The 24,971-nt window shown below is 36.8% G+C and overlaps 1 long non-coding RNA gene across 1 annotated transcript; it reads right to left on the minus strand.

Annotated features, from left to right (window-relative positions):
• Nucleotides 1–7,244: 7,244 nt before the first annotated feature.
• LOC140595976 (uncharacterized) lies at nucleotides 7,245–21,078 on the minus strand. The gene is made up of 3 exons (XR_011997995.1): nucleotides 20,974–21,078; nucleotides 20,416–20,469; nucleotides 7,245–7,349 (listed from the first exon to the last, which is right to left on the minus strand). It is a non-coding gene; the product is annotated as an uncharacterized lncRNA (long non-coding RNA).
• Nucleotides 21,079–24,971: the final 3,893 nt, after the last annotated feature.

Consider the following 24,971-nt stretch of genomic DNA (forward strand, 5'->3'; position numbering starts at 1 on the left):
ATGGGAAGACTCCCAGCAGAAAAAAAATCACTACTTCTTTATGTTCCTTCTGTCTTTTTTCTTTTTCCTAATCTCTCACTGCCCTCAGTTTCCTTCTTTTTCTTCCCTGTCCTTTAGGCTGCTCAGGAACAGGAATGGGTAGCAATATTCTGATCTGCATCAACTCTGATGGCAAAATTCTCAGTTGATAAGCTTGGTGACTCCTAGATTGAATCTGTATGTCAGTGAACTTATCTTTTTTTCTAATCATTTTCAGTACCTTATAGAAGAAATAGAGGCAATATTCTAGAAATGCTTACAATGACCCCCAAAACCCAGCTCTCCAGAAAAGCTACTCTGGCACTCATATGGCTCACTGTTGATTGGCACTGTTTTTTTTTTTTTTTTGATTGGCACTGTTTGTTGCAGCTTCACAAATTCTTTCTCACTGAGCTTGATCCCCATATTTCCCAGGATTTTCAGCAGATCACTGACGTCAATCTTTTTTCCTTTCAAAAGACAGGAACATCAGTGCTTGAAATAATGATCACCTTCAACTTGTAAGTAATGAATGGGCAAAATGAGACACATACAACTACATAGAATTACCGGGAAACCACAAACAAAATACAGGTCCTTAATGTCATAAAAGGAACACTCTCAGGGTGCCTGGGGGACTCAGTTGGATAAGCATCTGCCTTCAGCTCAGGTCATGATCTTGGAGTCCTGGGATTGAACCCTGCATATGGCTTCCTGCTCAGTGGGGAGTCTGCTTTTCCCTCTCCCCCATCCCTCCACACTACCTGTACTCCATCTCTCTCTTTCTCTAAAATAAATAAATAATCCCTTTCACTATTTCTTATAAGAGAAAGGATGGGAACTGTGTAGGAAAAATTAGAGAGGGAGAGAAACCATGAGAGACTCCTAACTCTGGGAAATGAACAAAGGATTATGGAAGCCGTGTTTGTCGGGGGGTTGGAGTAACTGGGTGAGGAGGGCATTTGATGGGATGAGCACTGGGTATTATAGTGTATGTTGGCAAATTGAACTTCAATAAAAACAAAACAATGAATAAATAAGTGAAATCTTTTTTTTTTTTTTAAATAAGTGAAATCTTTAAAAAAAAAAAGAATACTCTTAGCAATGGATTTGTGTACATCTAATGCAGCAGAGGATAAGTTTGCCTTTGAGATTGGCTAGCAATTTGAATAATGGAATTAATAATTCTGGCAGGGGAACTCAGAATTGTGGGGAGATTATAAATTATATGATTTTTCTCTATATATGCCTGTCAAGGTATGGGGTTATCTGAATATTGGTGAAGTAAATGATATTATTGTCTTATTAAAAAAAATTTCTGTCAAATTTCTTACCAAAATACAGAATTTTAATTGTGTGTTAAAAATTTAAGTTGTTGGGATCCCTGGGTGGCTCAGCAGTTTAGCGCCCACCTTTGGCCCATGGTGCAATCCTGGAGTTCCGGGATCGAGTCCCGCGTTGGGCTCCCGGCATGGAGCCTGCTTCTCCCTCCTCCTGTGTCTCTGCCTCTCTCTCTCTCTCTCTCTCTCTCTCTATGTCTATCATGGATAAATAAAATGAATAAATCTTTTAAAAAATTTAAGTTGTTTAAATAAATGCAGTACAGGACTCTGAAAGTAAGTATTTGATGAAACATAGTATAAAGACAAAATCTAACAGTTTGGATAAGTTGAAAAATATATATTTTTTATATTTTTAAAGATTTTATTTATTTATTTATTCTTGATAGACATAGAGAGAGAGAGAAGGGCAGAGACACAGGCAGGGGGAGAAGCAGGCTCCATGCCAGGAACCAGATACGGGACTTGATCCCGGGACTCCAGGATCACGCCCCGGGTCAAAGGCAGGCGCTAAACCGCTGAGCCACCCAGGGATTCCCTGAAAATATATTTTTTAAATGGTACTTTTTTATCTTTTTATTTTAATTTCAGTCAGTTAACATGTAGTGTAATATTAGACTCGTGAAAATATAGTGATTCAACACTTTCATGTAACACCCGAGGCTCATCACAATAAGTGCACTCCTTAGCCGCCATCAATGTGTTCTCTATAGTTAAGAGTCTGTTTCTGGGGGAATCCGTGGGTGGCTCAGCAGTTTAGCACCTGCCTTTGGCTCAGTGCGTGATCCTGGAGTCCCAGGATCGAGTCCCACATCCGGCTCCCTGTGTGGAGCCTGCTTCTCCCTCTGCTTGTGTCTCTGCCTGCCCCCTTCTCTCTCTCTCTCTCTCTCCTTCTCTGTGTTTCTCATGAATAAATAAATAAAGTCTTTTAAAAAAAGAGTCTGTTTTTTGGTTTGCCTCTCTGTTCTTTTTTCCCCTCTCATTTTAAAAATAAAATAGTACAATTTTACAGTAACTTGCCACTCACTAGAAAAAGCTTTCAATGCATCCATTAACTTTTTCATTTAACCTTCCCATTATCTGTTAAGAAACACATGTAAGTCAAACACAGATATAACACTGACACTCATTAGCAATATGAAATTAAAAAATAAAGCAATATATGTATACTCTAATATTTTATCCTATATTCATCACTACCATGAGCCAGAAGTTCTAAAATATTACTAGAGCTTTGATTCATTGAACTGTAGCAAATTAAACCTCTGGCAGTTAAGGATGAGATATAAAATTATTCACCATATTCCATAGAGTCAGCTTCATAACTACTATGCATTTGAAAACTCTCTGTTTACACCAAGCATAAGGAACAGGATTTACAATTTGTGTGTTACATATCAATATTTGCATTTAGCTGTTACAATTGATCTTCCTGTGTAATAAGCTAATACTGTGTAATTAGCTAATAAACTAATAGCCTGACTTTTCTTTTTTTATTTTTATTTTTTAATTGGAGTTCAATTTGCCAACATATAGCATAGCACCCAGTGCTCATCCTGTCAAGTGCCCCCTTCAGTGCCCATCACCCAGTCACCCAACCCCCCGCCCACCTCTCCCACTTCCACTACCCCTTGTTCATTTCCCAGAGTTAGGGGTCTCTCATGTTTTGTCACCCTCTCTGATATTTTCATTCATTTTCTCTCCTTTCCCTTTATTCCCCCTCACTAATTTTTATATTCCCCAAATGAATGAGACCATATAATGTTTGTCCTTTTCCAATTGACTTATTTCACTCAGCATAATACCCTCCATGTCCATCCATGTCAAAGCAAATGGTGGGTATTTGTCATTTCTAATGTCTGAGTAATATTCCCTTGTATACATATACCACATCTTCTTTATCCATTCATCTTTCGATGGACACCAAGGCTCCTTCCACAGTTTGGCTATTGTGGACATTGCTGCTATAAACATTGGGGTGCAGGTGTCCTGGCTTTTCACTGCATCTGTATCTTTGGGGTAAATCCCCAGCAGTGCAATTGCTGGGTTGTAGGGCAGATCTATATTTAACTCTTTGAGAAACCTCCACACAGTTTTCCAGAGTGGCTGCACCAGTTCACATTCCCACCAACAGTGTAAGAGGGTTCCCTTTTCTCCGCATCCTCTCCAACATTTGTGGGTGCCTGCCTTGTTAATTTTCCCCATTCTCACTGGTGTGAGGTGGTATCTCATTGTGGTTTTGATTTCTATTTCCCTGATGGCAAGTGATGTGCAGCATTTTCGCATGTGCTTGTTGGCCATGTCCATGTCTTCCTCTGTGAGATTTCTCTTCATGTCTTTTGCTCATTTCATGATTGGATTGTTGGTTTCTTTGCTGTTGAGTTTAAGAAGTTCTTTATATATCTTGGATACTAGCCCTTTATCTGATAGGTCATTTGCAAATATCTTCTCCCATTCTGTAGGTTGTCTTTTAGTTTTGTTGACTGTTTCTTTTGCTGTGCAGAAGCTTTTTATCTTGATGAAGTCCCAATAGTTCATTTTTGCTTTTGTTTCTCTTGCCTTCATGGATGTATCTTGCAAGAAGTTGCTGTGGCCAAGTTCAAAAAGGGTGTTGCCTGTGTTCTCCTCTAGGATTTTGATGGAATCTTGTCTCACATTTAGATCTTTCATCCATTTTGAGTTTATCTTTGTGTATGGTGTAAGAGAATGGTCTAGTGTCATCTTTTGCATGTGGATTTGACTTTTCTTTGACATAGAGTTTCTTACTCCTTTATTCTATGTAAGTAAATTAATAATTACTTCAGTGATTAGCTTGAGATAATTTTTTAAAATGTAGAGACTCTGTATATTTTTAAATCAATATTTAAAGACATTAACATGAAAGGATATTACAAAGATAGAATTAACTCCGAAATTTCGGACACTATAGGATCTCAGATTTATTTTTCTTTATTAGACAAAAAACAACTAAGTCATTGCATTTGCATAGAATATTTTTTGTCTAATTGTAGATGACAATATTTAAATAGAAGCTTCATATTATTTTTCTTCTTTATTTTCTTCTAAAAGTATACAGCAGGCCATTATACATTTTTAAAAAAATTTATTGAGATATAATTTGGGCACTGAGGGGGGCACTTGATGGGATGAGCACTGGGTGTTATGCTATATGCTGGCAAACTGAACCCCAATAAAAAAACTATACAAAAAAGAGATATAATTCACATACCAAATAATTCACTCATTTAAAGTATATAAATGCACATTTTTGAGATATGCACAGAATTCTGCAACTATCACCACGATCTAATTTTAGAACATTTTCATCATTCCGAAAAGAAACCTCATTAGAAAAAAAAGAAATCTCATACTATAGTTTGTAACTCTCACCTACTGTCCCAACCTCAATCCTAGGCAATCACTAATTTATGTATCAGGGGAAATGTCAGGAACTATTAAGGGTCAATATATTATATGAGGAGATAGCTTCTGAAATCCAAACAGAAATATTAATATGCAGTAATACAGATCTGCCTATCCTGGACATTTCATATAAATGGAATCATATAATATGTGGCCTTTGTGACTTGCTTCTCTCACTTAGCATAATATTTTCATTGATCCACTACATTTCAGCCCTTATTCACCTTTAGTTATATTTCAGAGTTTGTTTCTAATTCATTAAGGGGGATGCCTGAGAATATGGCCTTTAGATCATGGAATCTCAAATATGGAATGGGACATTATATAGCGTCATAAAAAGGCAAACTTCTATATATCGTAGCCTGAATGTTTGAAGAGCCCTGACTGGGAAAGTGAATGAGTGCTATTATATGGCTATGGAATGTTAATAATCTCCCACGTTTTCTCTTTTATTTTTGTATTTTTCTGCAGTAATATCCTTCCAGACTGTTTTTCATGCTATTTTGCACCCAATTACTTGTCTTTTCCATCACTTTTTATAGTCCTAATAATAGGGCTTATCTATGTTTTCAGTGTTTCTTTGGATCCAAAATTTAAAAGGTTCATGATACATGTTAATAAAATGACAAGAAAGAATATTGCCTTATTTTCTTTCGAAGCTCATTTCTAAATTTTTAATGTTTTTTCTTACTGGCAAATAAAGTTTTTCAGAGGCAAGTTTATAGAAGCTCACACCTCCACGTCGAAGCAAATGGTGGGTATTTGTCGTTTCTAAAGGCTGAGTAATATTCCATTGTATACATAAACCACATCTTCTTTATCCATTCATCTTTCAATGGACACCAAGGCTCCTTCCACAGTTTGGCTATTGTGGACATTGCTGCTATAAACATCTTGGTGCAGGTGTCCCGGCGTTTCATTGCATCTGTGTCTTTGGGGTAAATCCCCAGCAGTGCAATTGCTGGGTTGTAGGGTAGATCTATATTTAACTCTTTGAGGAACCTCCACACAGTTTTCCAGAGTGGTTGCACCAGTTCACATTCCCACCAACAGTGCAAGAGGGTTCCCCTTTCTCCACATCCTCTCCAACATTTGTGGTTTCCTGCCTTGTTAATTTTCCCCATTCTCATGGGTGTGAGGTGGCATCTCATTGTGGTTTTGACTTGTATTTCGCTGATGGCAAGTGATGTGGAGCATTTTCTCATGTGCTTGTTGGCCATGTCTACGTCTTCCTCTGTGGGATTTCTGTTCATGTCTTTTGCTCATTTCATAATTGGATTGTTGGTTTCTTTGCTGTTGAGTTTAAGAAGTTCTTTATAGATCTTGGAAACTAGCCCTTTATCTGATAGGTCATTTGAAAATATCTTCTCCCACTCTGTAGGTTGTCTTTTAGTTTTATTGACTGTTCCTTTTGCTGTGCAAAAGCTTCTTATCTTGATGAAGTCCCAATAGTTCATTTTTGCTTTTGTTTCTTTTGCCTTCATGGATGTATCTTGCAAGAAGTTGCTGTGGCCAAGTTCAAAAAGGGTGTTGCCTGTGTTTTCCTCTAGGATTTTGATGGAATCTTGTCTCACATTTAGATCCATTTTGAGTTTATCTTTGTGTATGCTGAAAGAGAGTGGTCTAGTTCATTCTTCTGCATGTGGATGTCCAATTTTCCCAGCACCACTTATTGAAGAGACTGTCTTTTTTCCAGTGGATAGTCTTTCCTCCTTTGTCGAATATTAGTTGACCATAAAGTTGAGAGTCCACTTCTGGATTCTCTATTCTGTTCCATTGATCTATGTGTCTGATGGTATTATGCTGAGTGAAATGAGTCAATCGGAGAAGGACAAACATTATATGGTTTCATTCATTTGGAAAATATAAAAAATAGTGAAAGGGAATAAAGGGAAAAGGAGAAAAAATGAGTGGGAAATATCAGAAAGGGAGACAGAACACGAGAGACTCATAACTCTTGGAAACGAACTAGGGGTGGTGGAAGGGGAGGTGGGCAGGGGGTGGGATGGGTGACGGGCACTGAGGGGGACATTTGATGGGATCAGCACTGGGTGTTATTCTATATGTTGGCAAATTGAACACCAATAAAAAATAAATTTATAAAAAAACAGAGGAGAAAGTGCAGATGAGAATTTATTTTGAATTTTTATTTCTTATTTTAAAGTTTCACAAGTTTGAAACTGAGTGGGGAAAAATTAGAGAGGAAGACAAACCATGAGAGACTCCTAACTCTGGGAAACAAAGAAAAGGTTGTGGAAGGAGAGCGGGGGATGGGGTGACTGCGAGATGGGCACTAAGGAGGGCCCATGATGGGATGAGCACTGGGTAGTATACCATATGTTAGCAAATTGAATTTAAATTTTAAAAAAATTAATAAGAATAAAGTTTCACAAATTTGCACAAAAAAAGAAGCTCACACCTCAAGTTATAATTAGTAGTATAAAAATGTATATGCTTACTCACCATCAACAGGTAGGTTCTTTAACAAATTGTTACTTTCCATTCCTGTGAGTTTAATTCCCATGTTTTGCAAAGCAGTGTCTAATTCAGCCACATCAACAATTCCTCCTTGGGAGAAAGAGAATATAAGCAAAGTTGAGTAACCTTACAGTGTGACAAAAGCTATGAATTACTGTGTTGCAGATTTTGGTTTCACCTTAAAGAATAAGGCTGAGTGTCTATTCAGTTGTATGCAAACTGTCAGTAATAAAGGTGGAATTAGAATTTCCTCCACTGAGTTTGTTTTGGGAATCAATTTATATAATTAGCTTTTAAAGGTTGCAGCATAACTTAAGACTACTTACAGAAAGAAAAAATAAGATTCATATACTAGGGGTGGTGGAAGGGGGGAGGGCGGGGGGGGAATGGGTGACGGGCACTGAAGGGGGCACTTGACAGGATGAGCACTGGGTGTTATTCTGTATGTTGGTAAATTGAACACCAATAAAAAATAAATTTATTATTAGAAACAAAACAAAACAAAAAAAGATTCATATACTGCTGCCAGTATGAAAGTATTATTTTTGTTTTCTGAACAGAAGTTCACATGGTTCTCTCCTCTGAATACATTTTCCAAAAAATGTCTAATAATTCCGCTCATTTTTGTCAGATTATAAAATATTACATGGATACAAATTTTTATGATGACACCACTGACATTTGTGTCTCTCACCCAGCTTCATTGATAAATAGAATAGATATAACAAAATATCTTCTAAGTCCCTTCCTCACCTCCCTTCTTTTCCCACCTTTCCCAGGGTGACTTATTGACTTATACAATTCCCACACGTTTTACTGCATATATTAAATGGTTTGGCAGAACTTTAAAGTTTATATAAGTCATATCACAATGTGAGTTTCTTTTTGCCACAAGCATTCTCATTGAATTCTTCTTTGTTTTTTATATTTGTTTATGTTGAAACATGGAACACTGTTTCATTCATTTATTTAGAGTGCACATGAACAGGGGTGGGGGAGGGGCAGAGGGAGAGAAAGAAGCTTAAGCAGGCTCAAAGCCCAGCATGAAACTAGTTACAGGGCTCCATATCATGACCCTGAGATCATGAACTGAGCCAAAATGAAGAGCTGGATGCTTAACCGACTGAGCCACTCAGTCACCCTTCATTCATTTTAAATACTATTTATTATTCTTCTGTAGTTATGCTACCATATACTGATCTATTCTCCTATGGTTAACATTTAGGTTGTACTCAATTTTTTGCCATTACAAAGAACACACATTCTTGTGAATGTCTCTTTGTTGACAAGAGTGAGAATCTGAGTTGTATGTTCAGGAGTAGAATAGCTGGAGTGGAATACATACATTTTTAATTTCTTGAGATTTTATCCAGGTGCTTTTGAAAATGTTGCAACAATTAATATTAATACTAGTAACGCACAAGAGTTTCCGTTGCTTCATATCATTGTCAGGACTTAGTGTGGCTTGACTGCTACAATTTTGGTGAACTTGAGATCTGTGAATTAGTATTTTACTGTTGTTTTAACTTAGATTTCCATGATTATGTGTGAAATGAAGTACTTTTTATAAGTGATTGGCCCCTTAGAGATCTCCTCTTTTGTCAAATGTCTAATCTTAACACTAGTTGTTCGCCTTGTTCTTATGGATTTTGGTCTTTCTAATGAGTATGCAGTAGTATCTCATTGCAGTTTAATTTGTTTTTCTCTAATGACAAATGATGTAGAGCATCTTTTCATATGCTTATTTGCCAACTGTACATCTTCTTTGATGAGATTGTTATTCAGCCATAAAAAAGAATGAAATCTTGCCATTTGCAAACGACATGGATGGAGCTAGAGAATACAATGTTAAGTGAAATCTGTCAGAGAAAATCTTTGGCCTTTTCTTAAATCAAGCGTGTTCAGCCATGTCCAGTCTACTAATAAGTCCACCAAAGGCATTTTTCATTTCTCTTAGGGTGTTTCTGGTTGCTAGCATTTCTTTGTGTTTCTTCTTAGGATTTCTACTTCTCTACTTATATTGCGTATCTGTTCTTGTTTGCTATCTACTTTACCCATTATCGCCCTTAGCATAGTAATCACAATTTTTTGAATTCCTCATCTTATAATTCCAACACCCCTGCCAAATTTGAAACTGGTTCTAATGCATGCTCTCTCTTCCAATTGTGTTTCTTGCCTTTTACAATGCTTGTGATTTTTTTTATTGACAGCTTGGCATAATGTACTGGGTAAAAATAACTACTATAAAGAGGCCTTTAGAAATCTGGTGGTAAAAGGTATGGGGAAGGGAAGTGTACTATAATCCTATGATTAAATCTCAATCTTTCTGTGAGCCTTCATGTCTGGACTGTGAACATCATGTGTGCTGTGGCTAGAATATGCTGAAGCTGGGTATTTTCCTTCCCTTGGTCAGTTAAGCTCTGATAAAAGTCTACAAAAGAGTGTGCCTACCTTCTCTGTGACACAGTTCCCTTGGAGTTTCTGACTTGTCCACACTGAGTCTCTAGCAATTCATCAATTACAATTTAGGTTCTCTTGCCCTACCACTGGTTCCCAGAGAGGTTTCTGCTCACTAAGTTGTGGTTTGCATGTATTTCCCTCCAATTTGGGTGCCACAGTTTTCCTGTGATCTCAAGTCTCACAGATCCAAGAAGAATTACTGATTTTTACATTTGTTTGGCTTTTTGCTTACTGTTAGGACAGAGTAGCTTACTTAAGTTACCAAACTTATTGACATGTATTTATTCATCCTATATCCTTATTACCCTGTTAAAACCAGGTACCTCCCCTTTTACTTTTTAAATATATACAGTAAAATGTGAATAATACATTTACCATTTCAATTATTTTTCTGTGTACAGTTCAATGGCACTAAGTATACTCATTTTGTTTTGTAACTATCACCACTATCTATGCCCAGAACTTTTTATCTTCCCAAATCAAAAGTCCCAACTCATTAAATAATACTCTCTATTCCTCCCTAAATCCAGCTTCTGTCTCTATGGATTTAACTACTCAAGGTATCTTACATATATGGAATCATACACTATTTGTCTTTTAGTGATTGGCTTGTTTCACTTAGCAAAATGTCTTCTAGGCTTGCTCATGTCTTAGCATGTGTCAAAATCTTCTATTTGAAGGTTAATGAACACATTGATTGATTCCATCTCTTGGCTATTTGAATAGTGCTGGATATATATTTTTGGATATATACAATAGTGTGAATATTTGTGTCCCTTCCAAATTCATATTATGAAAACCTAATGCCCAAATTGATGGTATTAAGAGGTGGGTCCTCTAGGAGGTGATTAGGTCATGAGGGTAGAGCCCTGATGAATGAAATTAGTTTTTATAAAAGATGTCCCAGAGAGGTCTCTTGTCCTTTTCCCCTGGTTAGGATACAATGAGAAGTCTGCAACCTGGAAGAGGGCCCTCACGACCATTTTGGCACCCTGATCTTGGACTTCCAGCTCCCAGAACTGTGAGACATGAATTTCTGTTTATAAACCATCTAGTCTCTGGAAGTTTGTTAGAGCAGCCTGAATGAACTAAGACATATACCTAGAAGTGGAATTGCTGAATCAGAAATTTTATTTTTGGAACCGTCATATTGGTTTTCATAGTTGCTGTGCCATTTCACATGCCCACCATCAGTGCACACGGCTTCCAACTTCTCCACATTCTCACCAACACTTGTTATATTCTGTTCCATTTTTTAAAGTAGCTATCCTATGGGATGTGCCTATCACCCACTTATCTTCCCCCCCCCAGATGAGTAGTTTTTAAGTATAGGATATATAAATTAGAAAGGAGTGGAAGGACTGAGCAATATCTAATGTTCATGAGGCATTAGATATACATGAAGAACCTGTTCACTAAATATATCAGAAGACCTAAACATTTATGATATTCTAAAATTGCTTGAGATATTAAAAGAAGCACTAAATATTCAAGATATGATAAATATTCATGAGACTCATTATTCAAATAGCTTTAATTTGGCAACCTATTGGTGACACCCATTTAAGGTGTTACGTGTCCTCTGCTCAAGGAACATGAAACCTATGGCTCTTCAATGGCCTTAATGGCAAGCTGCACCTATTAGCTAGAGGTACTTGTCCCTGTGTCTTTCTGAAAGAGCAAGTCTATATCATTAGCTAGAGCACCTTCCATCTGTGAGCCCATCTGCTTGAATCTCAACTCTGGTCCTTGTCACCACATCATCAGTATGGAAAACTGCTACTGAACAGACAGACACAAAACTTCCTTTGTGCATTGTGTACCTTAAGTTCAGGTACTGTGGTACTTCCATCCACCTTACCCTAAATTTGTTAATTTATTATATTATTTCCCTCTTACTACTTGCTGTGTGTTCTTAAATGATTTAATAAACTGTGGGATTCAAATATTTTAACCGGGTCCATGAGCCTTCCTGTTCTGTGAACTCTGGGCTAGCTTGTCTGGTAGTATACTTTGAGGCTACAATTGCAGAAAGTTTCCTTTCATGATACCCAGATTATGCATATTAAAATATTGTTTACGGGATGTCTGGATGGCTCAGCGGTTGAGCATCTGTCTTTGGCTCAGGGCATGATCCCGGAGTCCTGGAATCGAGTCCCGCATCGGGCTTCCTGCATGGAACCTGCTTCTCTCTCTGCCTATGTCTCTGTCCCTCTCTCTCATGAATAAATAAATAAAATCTTTTTAAAAAGTACTGTTTGGAATAAATCCCAGAGAATCAAGAATTTTCTATCAAGGCATTGCACTAAAGTATATAGTGTAAATAATCTAAAGTTAAAATTGCATATAGTTTATCATGTAAACAAGGGCTACTCAGAGTAAAAGACAGTGTTAAAAATAGTTAGTATTAACCTACCTCAGTGGTAAGCCATACATGCCTAGAGGAAATGAGGATATAATAGCACTCTAAAGTTAAACTCTAAGCTAGGAGTCAGCAAACTTTTCTGTAACAGTTACTAAATAATAGAAAGTATTTTAGGCTTTGTAAGACATATTATCTCTGTCAGAACTACTCAGCTCCATCATTGTACTGTAAAAGCAGCCGTAAATAATACATAAACTAATGAGTGTAGATGTGTTCTGATGAAACTGTTTAAAGAACAGAAGCAGATTTGGCCCAAGGGTCAGAGTTTGCCCTAATACATATTCAGTTGGGAAATACTTCCCCCCAAAAAATGGTAAAATGGCAGAGTAAAAAAGGCAGTGATGTGACAGTTGGAAGAGCATTAAAATACAATTTAATATAAGTATTAGGATGTTGGGGTGCCTGGGCGGTTCAGTCAGTTAAGTGTCCACCTTTGGCTCAGGTCATAATCCCAGGGTCTAGGATCAAGCCCCATATCATAGGGCTCTCTGATCAGTGGGGAGCCTGCCTCTCCCTCTCCCTTTGCGTGCCACTTCCCCTGCTTGTGCTCTCTCTCTCTGTCAAATAAATAAATAAATAAATAAATAAATAAATAAATAAATAAACAAACAAACAAATAAAATCTTTACAAAACCAATTTAGGATCTTAGATTTGCAGTAACTATTCACTAACCTGTAACATCAGTCGCTGCATCCATCAATGTGCTGAGTTCAACCTTCCCATTAGCTACAAGGAAAGCCAAACTAAGGTAATAATGCCAAAGAGTCATATATAAAACAGACAAAAAATGGGTAAGTTGGGAAATAAGAGATCAAAGTTCATTCGCTCCATGGCTTTATCTGACTCAACTTTAAGGATATAAACCCTACATATTAAGAATAAACTACACATAGGTAGGGGAGAGTCTTTGTTTCTTGGACAAAATGGACTTTTGAATGTACCTCTCAAATTTGAAGGCTACTCTCTCTCTACCTTACTGGCAGGTTTAAAGGTCCCAATGACTTATTTGGCTGTGTAGCAACTTCTCAGCTTTGGTTCAGCCACATTTGTCAGACAACTTTGTGGGGACCACCTTTCTTATCTTCCTACCTTTTCCTCACTTATCTATCTCTAGTTGTTTTGTCTATCACAACTATCTTGGAATTTCTGATCACATAAATTGGTGATCTGTTTTTTCTATTAACATTATACGTACTTGTTCATAAAAATAGGTATGTGGGCAGCCCGGGTGGCTTAGCGGTTTAGCGCTGCCTTCAGCCAGGGTATGGTTTTGGAGACCGGGAATCAAGTCCCACGTCAGGCTCCCTGCACGGAATGGAGCCTGCTTCTCCCTCTGCCTGTGTCTGTACCTCTCTCTCTCTCTCATTCTCTCTCTCTCTCTGACTCTCATGAATAAATAAATTAAATCTTTTAAAAATAGGTATGTATTTCTCTATAACCCTAAAAGAAGGGTAGATATTTCGGATAGTCCCCAAACTGAAAGAACTTGTGGTAAAATAATAATTAGTTACAAAGGGGACTCAACAGTTCACTCAAAGCTAATAGGTTAGCAGAAATTCTACGTCATGAATAGAATGTACAAGCTTACTCTCCCATGTCCTAAAGCTTCATAAAGTCTTTATATAAACTATTAATTATTTTAAGAAGGTAATAAGTCATAAAAAGGCAATCAACTGAAGAAAAATACTATGCCTTATTGGGAATAAACTGGAATTAGGATGGTTCTGAGGGGGAATTTTAAGAGAACGCAGTTTGCACCTGTATATTCACAGTATGAACAGGTATCCTCTTGGATACCACTGAAATTGGCAAGGATGTTGCTGGTCATTTCAAAAATGAGTATATTTTCTGCCAACCCTTTCTTTGGAAAGCAGAATGCTGCATGAGTGATGACTTGGAAATAGCCCTTCTGCTTTGATAACATTTATACTAATTATTTGGAGCCCTCTGGTTATGTATTGCTCAACTGAAATGTTAGAGGTCTAGAATATCTTTGAGATTCTTCTTGAAGACTTTCTATCACTTTGCATTACTTGTATTTTCACTCTTTTTCATTTATTTTGTTTAGTCTCTCTGATTATTCCCTTACTCCATTCATTCTTCAATATTTATTGCCCCTAAATGTAAAATTATGTATACATGGTTTCTGCCTGTGAGACCAATCACAGTTTATAAATAAGAGTGATACAAAGACACTTATTTTTTACACAATATGGTAAGTATATAATAATATCTGTCTGTATATGACGAATTTTAAACTAAGAGGAAGGGTTGGTATGGGTCAGGGAATAAAATAAAGTGACTTCCATGGGTCAGGGAAGTTCTGGAAAAGGTAAACTTTGAGATTAGTATTATAGGCAAGACCTGGCCTGATGAAATATGCCTAAGTGTTTCTGTTCTAAAAATTAGGAGTATGTAGAAAAAGGACAATTGGATGTCAAATTAGATGCTATGGTATAAGCATTAGATAATAAAGAAGATCTGTATATTCATTGGTTAAAGAACATTTTATGGAGTTATCTACCAAATTTCTGGCACCATCTGAGGCACTAAAAAAATTAAAATGTAGTTAATAATGAATTTAACATAGTCTCTGCTTTAGAACAACTCAGTCTCTAGGGTGAGAAGGACAAATAAACTTACTATAAATAGAGTAGTTGGGTTGAGGTGAAGCAGACAATAAAATTAGGAGATCCTTCTGCTAAAATCCATCCACTTATGGCTACTGCTTTGCAACAGGCTGGGGAAAATCCCATATAAAAACCTTGAACCATGCCTATATCCAATACTATGGTTCAGACACTTCAGTTTTGAAGGTCATTGTGGAGATAGGAAATAATACAAGATAAAGCTAAAAGGAAAGTAAGGGTCAGATCATAGATCTATGAAATAGTAGTTCTAACTGGTAGGACTTGGTATCTGATGAGATGTGGTACTAAAATAAAGATGGAGCGAAAAATGATGCCAATTTTTAAACTTGTTTTACTCAGAAACATGATGGTGCCACCAGCTGAGAAAGGGAATGTATAATTAGGAGACAGTTTTGGGTAGATATTTTTGAAAATAATGAATTGAGATATAAAGATCTGAGGCTTTGCTGAGCAAGAATGAATTTGGTAGGTAGAATCCAACAGGAATCAGAATTTGGTTTTACCCAAACCATGTTTGGGGAAGAATTTGGGCTGCACATAAACACCTAGAAATTTTCAGGATATAATGACAGTTGGAAATATGAATGAGAATTGTAAAAGTTAAAATGTTAAATGTTAAAATGTTAAAAGTTGAAATGTTAAAATTGTAAAAGTTAAAATGATTAATGGGCTTATGATACAACTATTTGAGGGATACTAATAGGGCAATTAGTCATTTTTTTCTTTCTTCCTTTCTATTCCCTAACTTACAATGTTCATTTCGCTCCGGTAAATTCATTACTGGTTATAAGAGTTCTGTGTGTGATGTTTATAATCCAAAAGAAAAGAGGTTAATGATATGGGGCTTATAGAAACAAAGGAAGGAATTTGTACTCACATTAAGATTGGTTTCTTTAAGCTTTTGCAAAAATAATATTTTGATATCATGCAGAACTAATTGCAGACACTCTTGTGTACAAGTGCACAAACTCTCCTCTAACATACAGTAATACTTGAAACACTAGCCAGTAAGTGGCAGATTTTCTGTTACACTTTCATGTTCCTTTTGTGTAAGTTTGAATTCCCAGATTTTCCAGGACAGTGTCCAGGTTTTTCATCTTAAACTTTCCTCCTTAGGAACCATACAGGAATGAAACATGAAAAAAATGAGTTTAAAATATTAAAAATACAACTTTGCATGTGAATTATTATTACCTGAATATTTGTGTGTGTGTGTGTGTGTGTGTGTGTGTGTGTGTGTATATATATATATATATATATATATATATATATATATATATAATACTTTACCATTACTATAATAAAGACAAAGGAGGAAATGGACTTATGTGATTATTACTTTTCTGTATGACTCCCATTTAAGATATCTAAAAGCATTAATCATTAGAAAAATCAGAATTAGTAATTCTTCCTTTAAACCTTAGTGGAAGCCTGTACTATAAATAGTCATGAAGGGATAGGGTACAAGGTTTGATTATAACCAATATTAGAATAGGAATGAGCTTTGATGCTAGGGACCTAATTAATTAAATAATTAATTAATTAACAGAGGGAAGCTCATAAGGTAACTTTAAAAAAATTAAAAAATTTTAAGCTTAAATTCAATTAATTAATATATTAGTTTCAGATGCAAGTTAGTGATTCATCAGTCTTATATAATACCCAGTGCTCATTACATCACATGCCCTCTTTAATGTTCATCACCAGTTACCCCATCCCCCCACCCCTCTCCCCTCCAGCGACCCTCAGTTTGTTTCCTATGATTAGTAGTCTCTTATGGTTTGTGTCCCTCTCTAATTTCATCTTCTTTTATTTTTTCCCCTCTACCCCTATGATCCTCTGTCTTGTTTCTTAAATTCCATATTATCATATGATAATTGTCTTTCTTTGATTGACTTATTTTTGATTGACTTATTTTGCTTAGCATAATACCTCTAGTTCCATCCTTGTCATTTCAAATGGCAAGATTTTGGGGGTTTTTTGATGGCTGAGTAATATTCCATTATATATACATACACACTCACGTACACATCATATCTTCTTTAATCATTCATCTGTTGATGGACATCTAGGCTCTTTCCATAGTTTGGCTATTGTGGACATTGCTGCTATAAACACTGCGGGTACAGATGCCCCTTTGGATCACTATATTGAAGTAAATCCCTAGTAGTGCAATTGTTGAGTCATAGGGTAGCTCTATTTTCAACTTTTTGAGGAACTTCCATACTGTTTTCCAGAGTGGCTGCACCAGCTTGCATTCCCACCAACAGTGTAAGAGGGTTCTCCTCTTTCCGCAACCTCTCCAACATCTGTTGTTTCCTGAGTTGTTCATTTTAGACATTCTGACTGGTGTGAGTTGGTATCTCACTGTGGTTTTGGTTTGTATTTCCCTAATGCTGAGTCATGTTGAACATTTTTTTCATGTGTCTGTTGGCCATTTGTATGTCTTCTTTGGAGAAATGTCTGTTCATGTCTGCCCATTTTTTTTAATTGAATTATTTGTTCTTTGGGTGTTGAGTTTGATAAGTTCTTTGTACATTTTGGATAATAGCTCTTTATCTGATAAGACATTTACAAATATTTTCTCCCATTCTGTTGGTTGCCTTTTGGTTTTGTTGACTGTTTCCTTTGCTGTGCAAAAGATTTTTATTTTGATGAAGTCCCAATAGTTCATTTTTGCCATTGTTTCCCTTGCCTTTGGAGCCATGTTTAGCAAGAAATTGCTGTGGCTGAGGTAACAGAGGTTGCTACCTGTGTTTCCTCTAGGATTTTAATGCATTCATGTCTCACATTTAGATCTTTCATCCATTTTGAGTATATTTTTGTGTATGATGTGAGGAAATGATCCAGTTTCATTCTTCTGCATGTGGCTGTCCAGTTTTCCCAACACTATTTGTTGAAGAGACTTTTTTTCAGTTGGATATCCTTTTCTGCTCTGTAAAAGATGAGTTGACTATAGAGTTGAAGGTCCATTTCTGGGTTCTCTATTCTGTTCCATTGATCGATGTGTCTGTTTTTGTGCCAGTACCATACATACTGTTTTGATGATTATAGCTTTGCAATAGAGCTTGAAGTCTGTGATGCCACCAGTTTTGTTTTTCTTTTTCAACATTCCTTTGGCCATGAAGGATCTTTTCTGGCTCCATACAAATTTTAGGATGATTTGTTCCAGCTCTGTGAAAAAAGTTGATGGTATTTTGATAGGGATTGGATTGAATATATAGATTGCTCCAGGTAGCATAGACATTTTAACAATATTTGTTCCTCCAATCCATAAGCATGGGACATTTTTCCATTTCTTTGTGTCTTTCTCAATTTATTTCATGAGGGTTCTATAGCTTTCTGAGTACAGAAAACTTTGGTAAGGTTTATTCCTAGGTATCTTATGGTTTTTGGTGCAATTGAAAATGACAATGACTTCTTAATTTCTCTTCTGTTCCATTGTTAGTATATAGAAATCCAACTGATTTCTGTGCATTGATTTTATATTCTGTCACTTTGTTGAATTCCTGTATAAGTTCTAGGAATTTTGAGATGGAGTCTTTTGGGTTTTCCACATAGAGTATCATGTTATCCGCAAAGAGTGAGAGTTTGTCAATTCAGATGCCTTTTATTTCTTTTTGTTGTCTGACTGTTCTAGGATTTCTAGTACTACGTTGAACAACAATGGTGATAGTGGACATCCCTGCTGTGTTCCTGACCTTAGGGGAAAAGCTCTCAGTTTTTCCCCCATTGAGGATGATATTCGCTGTGGGCTTTTTGTATATGGCTTTTAAGATATTAAGTTATGTTCCCTCTGTCCCTACACTATGAAGAATTTTAATCAATAAAGGATGCTGTACTTTGTTAAATGTTTTTTCTGCATTTATTGAGAGGTTCTTGCCCCTTCTTTCATTAATGTAGTGTATCACCATTGATTGATTTGTGGATGTTGAACCACTCTTACAGGAATAAATCCTACTTGATTGTGATGAATAATCCTTTCAATGTACTGTTGGATCCTATTGGCTAGTATATTGGTGAGAATTTTTGCCTCCATGTTCATCAGGGATATTGGTCTGTAATTCCTTTTGGTGGAGTCTTTGGTTTTGGGATCAAGGTAATGCTGGACTCATAGAATGGGTTTGGAAGTTTTCCTTCCCTTACCACTTTCTGAAACAGCTTCAGAATTCCCCTGGAAAGCCATTTGGCCCTGAACTCTTGTTTGCTGGGAGATTTTGATTAGTGCTTCAATTTCCTTGCTGGCTATGGGTCTGTTCAGGTTTTCTATTTCTTCCTGTTTCAGTTTTGGTAGTTTATACATCTCTAGGAATGCATCCATTTCTTCCAGATTATCTAATTTGTTGGCATATAGTTGCTTATAATATATTCTTATAATTGCTTGTATTTCCTTAGTATTGGTTGTGATCTCTCCTCATTCATTCATAATTTATGTATTTGGGTCCTTTCTCTTTTCTTTTTGATAAATCTGGCCAGGGGTTTATCAATCTTATTAATTCTTTCAAAGAACCAGCTCTTAGTTTCATTGATCTGTTCTACTATTTTTTTGTTTGTTTGTTTCTACTTCATTGATTTTTGCTCTAATCTTTATTAATTCTCTTCTCCTGCTGGATTTAGGCTTTATTTGCTGTTCTTTCTCCAGCTCCTTTAGGTGTAAGGTGGGCTTGTGCTTTTGAGGCCCTTCTTGTTTCTTGAGAGAGGCTCCTCTTAGGACTACCTTTGCTGCATCCCAAAGGTTTTGAGCAGTTTGTGTTTTCATCCTCATTTGTTTCCATGAATTAAAAAAAAAGAAAAACTCTTTAATTTCCTGGTTGACCCATTCATTCTTTAGTGGGAGCTCTTTAGCCTCCCAGTACGTGAGTTCTTTCCAAATTTCCTCTTGTGATTGAGTTCAGGTTTCAAACCACTGTAGTCTGAATATATGCAGGTATTGAGCCCAATCTTTTGGTACCAGTTGAGACTTGATTTGTGATCAGAGTAATTATTGAAAAATATGAATTTAGTGCCATTGTACTCCCTATAAAGTCACTGTTTCTGTATATTCTCTCTGTTCCCTTCTGATCTGTTACTTTTCAGCTCTCTCAACCATAAGATAACTTTAAAAACAAGTAGAATCTTAGCACTTTTTTTTTGGTGAAATTCATATAAAATTAATCATTTTAAAGTAAACACTTCCGGGGCATTTAGTACATATTCATGGTGATGTACAAATATCACTTCTAGTTTCAAAACATCTTCATCATCCCCAAAGGGGAGCCCAGACATATGAAGTAGTCCCTCCCTACTTCCCTTTCTAACCAGCTCCTGGCAGCCACTAATCTACTTTTTGTTTCTATGGATCTGACTACCATCTTCCTACATAAAAAGTTCTCCTTACACAACTCCTTGAAAATTTGGTAATCCTTTTCTTTACAATTTGCTATGCATGATTAGATTTTTCCATGAGTATGGATTCCCTAGAAAGATATATTGAGACATTACAGTATAAAATATTATGATGATGAAAGTAACTAAGTAATCTGTACATAGGAAGCTAGACAGGATTTGTAATCTAAATGATAAATGTGAATCTTGAAGATTTCAGATATTCCTGCCTTTCTTGTCAGGCTTTTAACTTACCCTTAATGGATTTCACATCATCCAACATTTTATTCTGAGATACATTTCCAGCAGCTATAGGAAAAATAACAATTCATATCAGAAGGGAAATGGTATGAACATTCACTTACTTATTTTATAATTGCAGTGAGACAACTATTTATAATTGAGTGAAGAATGTGTTCTGTCTCATTATTAAATTTAAAAAGAGATTACGGAAAGGAAAACTGTGACAAATACATGCATTTTTTGGCAACTAGGAAGAGCCTGATGGCTGAGGGAAACACTCTTTTGTTAAAACAATCATTTATCTTCCTTTTCTTTTGACTTCCCCTTTAACTTCTTACTAGTCCTTGTAGTTTTCTTCTGTTTTTAATTAGGATTTAGGCTGATGAATTATCTGACATTCTGATGGCATAGCGGTTGATAAACTGCAGACTAAATCTAAATGACAACATCTTTTCCTAATCATTTTCAGTAATTTCCAGAAGGGCCTGAACAGGTAAAAATTTTTAATTGTTCACACAAGCCACAAAACCAAGTTCCCTAGAAAGTCTTTTTGGCTTCTATGTAGCTCACCATCAATTGGCAGATTTTCCTGTAGTTTTTTCAGTTCCTCATCTGTGAGCTCGATCCTCAGGCTTCCCAGAACTTTCTTCAGGTCACTGACATGAACCTTTTTTCCTTTGAAAATACAAGAACATTAATGCCTGAGAATAATCATTACATGAAATGGTGAAAAATTCATTCTTGCTATAATGTATCTCCCCCTATTTGAGGAGATATAAGGGGAAAATGAAACATATCTAACTACATAGAATTGTGAGGAACTCACAAAATAGAACAAAAGAAATGTCTTAACATTTACAAAAGAAATGTCTCTTATTTCTGGGAACAAGTCTGTCCTGTAGAGAACAAATTTGTTTTACAATTGCAAATTATGATAACAGATGGACATTTTATATATTCAGCTGTCATTTATTATATTTATTACCTTGTGGTTTGAATAACATGATTTTCTCTTCATGATGACAATAATTAGATATCAGTTTTATAATACAATTGTAGATAATTGTACAATGTACAGTATAATGATCCAACAGCTTTATACATTACTCATTGCTCATCATGATAAATGTACTCTTTTGATGGGATCATTTAGCCCATTCACATTCAGAGTAACTATTGAAGGATATGAATTTAGTGTCATTGTAATACCTATTCAGTCCCTGTATTTGTGGATTATTTCTTTGGGCTTCCTCTTTCTTTTACAGGGTCCCCATTAATATTTCTCACAGAGCTGGTTTGGTGGTCACATATTCTTTCATTTTCTGCCTATCTTGGAAACTCTTTATCTCTCCTTGTATTCTGAATGAGAGCCTTGCTGGATAATGTATTCTTGGCTGCATGTTCTTCTCATTTAGTACCCTGAATATTTCATGCCAGCCCTTTCTGGCCTTTTCATGCCAGGTCTCTGTGGAGAGGTGTGCTGCTAATATGATATTTCTCCCCATATAAGTTAAGAATCTCTTGTCTTGCACTGCTTTAAGACTTTTCTATTTGTCCATGGAATTTGCAAGTTTCACTATTAAAAGTCAAAGTGTTGAGCAGTTTTTATTGATTTTTTTTGGTGGGGTCTTCTCTATCCTTGGATCTGAATGCCTGTTTCCTTCTCCAGATTAGGGAAGTTCTCAGCTATGATTTGTTCAAATATACTTTGTGATCCTCTCTCCCTCTCAGCCTCTTCTGGAATCCCAATCATACATAAATTCTTCCTTCTCAGGCTATCATTTATTTCCCTAAGCCTTTTTTTTCATGGCTTAATTGGTTTTCTCTTTTTTCCTCATCTTTCTTCCTTACCATCAACTTGTCTTGTCACTCACTCTCTCTTCCACCTCATTAATCCTAGCAATTAGTACAACCAGTTTGGATTGCATCTCATGTAATTCATTTTTAATTTTGGCCTGATTAGATCTCAATTCTGCAGTGACAAAGTCTCTAGAGTCCTTTATACTTGTTTCCAGTGCCATCAGTAGCTTTATACTTGTGCTTCTGAATTGACTTTCTGACATTGTATTGAAGTCCAAATTCTGTAACTCTATGGCAGAGGGTACTGTTTCCATTTTTTTCTTTTGTGGTGGATTCTTCCTTCTAGTCACTTTGTCCAGTGCAGAGGGGCTGTATGGATGGGCTGAGTCAAACATATCAACCATGATCTAAGTAAAATACACCCTATTTTACTGATTCTGAAGAGGTCAGAGACCAGAAAATAAAAGAAAAAGAACAAAATAAAACAAAAGGACCACTAAAGTGAAAAACAAATTTTAAAACAAAGTAGTAAAAAGGCCAAAAACTACAAAGAAGAAAAAAGAAAAAGAAAAAAAGAAAAAAAGTAAAGAGGAAAAAGAGAAAAGAAGGGGAGGGCTGGGGGATGGTGGTGAAGAAGTGGTAGTGGGAGAGAATGTAGTCTACCTGAGGGGTCCTAGATGGTGATCCTCTTGGTTCTGAGTGTATTTTGTTCTGTCTGTTAGAAGATGCACAATCCCAAATTTATATAAACCAGCAATACTTTTATAAAGCCCCAACATTGACCACCAAAACATAAACAAGATAAAAGATGGGGGCAGAATGGGAAGGAAGAGAGAATATAATCTCACAGAATAAACCAGCACGGTATTCCACTTGGTTCTGGGTGTATGTTGGTCATGTTTTAGAAAGTATTAACTTTCACCATTGTAAAACAAAACAAGGCAGAAAAAACAAAAAACAAAAACCCATATCTCATATATCTACCAAAATTAAACTGAACATGTTGAAGGGAATCCAGAAGTGAAAAATATATTTAAGACATGTAATTGTAGAAATATGAAAGTCAAAAAGGAAACAACTTAAAAATGAGAACTGTAAAATATTGTAGTTAAGGTGGGAAAAGGGAAAAAATATAAGACTAATATATTTAGTATGATATAAAAATGAGTCGTAATGGAAAAAGAAAAAAAAGGGGGGGGGAACCCTCTATTTCTATGTACTATTTTCCCTCGATTTTCTCTCAGACTTGGAGCTTTCCAGCACTGCTTGGTCAGTAAACTTGCTCTTCCCTTGTTTTTCCAGCTGGTCTTCTGGGGGAGGGGTCTGCTAAGCTGATTCTCAAGGTGTCTGTGCCTGGGCGGAGATGCCCTGCCCAGGTGTCAGGCTCACTGTGACCTGTTTATCCTGTGAGGCCTTTGTTCCCTGGCAGCCCCGCCTCTCCCAGGCACAAGGTGAAACAAAGAGGGAAAACAACAATGGTGGTGGCCAGATTTCCAGCTCTGTAGTGTAGCTCCGTGAGTAACTAACTGCAGTCTCCCAGTCTGCACTGGCCTAGATGCTCCTGGGGGCTGGCGCGGGTGCACTAATCTGCACAGCTTGTGGGTGCCCAGCAACAGGATGGTTCTTGCTGTCCTGTGCCCTCCCTGCTTCTGCCAGTCCCAGGGGGAATGCAGAATCTCCAGCATCCACTTGGGCGGCCTGGGATCCAGGGCCCTGTGATGCTGGATCCATGCTCCTGGCTGTTCCAGGGAATGAAGCACAGCCACCTCGGTCTGGAGATGGCCCGCCTAACCCCCGGGCTTCTCCCAAATGCTCCGGAGGGCTGCGGTGCTCCAGCCCTTTACCTATATCAGACTGTGGTTTGCAGTGAGCTTTTCCCCAGGCGTCCCTCCTTTTATATTGACTACAGGAATCTTGAGGCTTCACTCCCCTCCTGTGATTCTGCCCCATTTCCCTGCTGAGCACTTTTTCCATTAGAGAAAACAACCATGCAGATTTTAAAGTTCCGGCTTCTGGAGGTCTGGGCTTCCCTGTCCTGGAGGCTTTCATTGCTGCACTTTAGCCCAGCTACTCGTGATTCCCCTCCCCCACTTTTTATTTATTTATTTATTTATTTATTTATTTATTTATTTATTTATTTAGCCTTCCTACCTTGTTAGAACCAAAACTTTACTCTCGGTAGCTTCCAGATGTCCTCTCTTTAAATCTTAGGTCAGATTCGTAGGTGTTCCAAGATGTTTTTAAAGTTATCTAGGTAAGTCTGTGGGACCAGGTGAGTTGAGGACCTCTACTATTCTTCCACCACCTTACCACTCCATTATTTTATTTTTAAGAATTTATTTATTTGAGAGAAAGAGCATGAGTGAGGGGGAGGGGCAAGTGGAGAGGGAGCAGCAGAGACAGACTCTGTACTGAGCAAGGAGCCCAATATGGAGCTGGTTCCCAAGATCCTGAGATCATGACCTGAGCTGAAGGCAGATGTTTAACTGACTGAGGCCCCCAGTCATCCCTATTCACCACTGTTTTAATTGGATTTTTTGAAAGTATATTTTTCTCTACTGAGGTCCTAATTACTATTTTGCTTTCATGTTCACTAACCTAGGCAGATCAGTTCACTCTTGAGTTACATGATTTATGATTTACTTGAAATAAATATTCATTTTGAGGTTAACTTCCCAACTCTAATTATTTACATAATTTGTATTATATTCAACTGAATTTTATAAAAATTAATATTTAAAGAGACTTAACATAGAAACATATTAAAG

Source organism: Vulpes vulpes, chromosome 2 (genome assembly GCF_048418805.1).
Source record: "Vulpes vulpes isolate BD-2025 chromosome 2, VulVul3, whole genome shotgun sequence".
Taxonomy (NCBI): Eukaryota; Metazoa; Chordata; class Mammalia; order Carnivora; family Canidae; genus Vulpes; species Vulpes vulpes.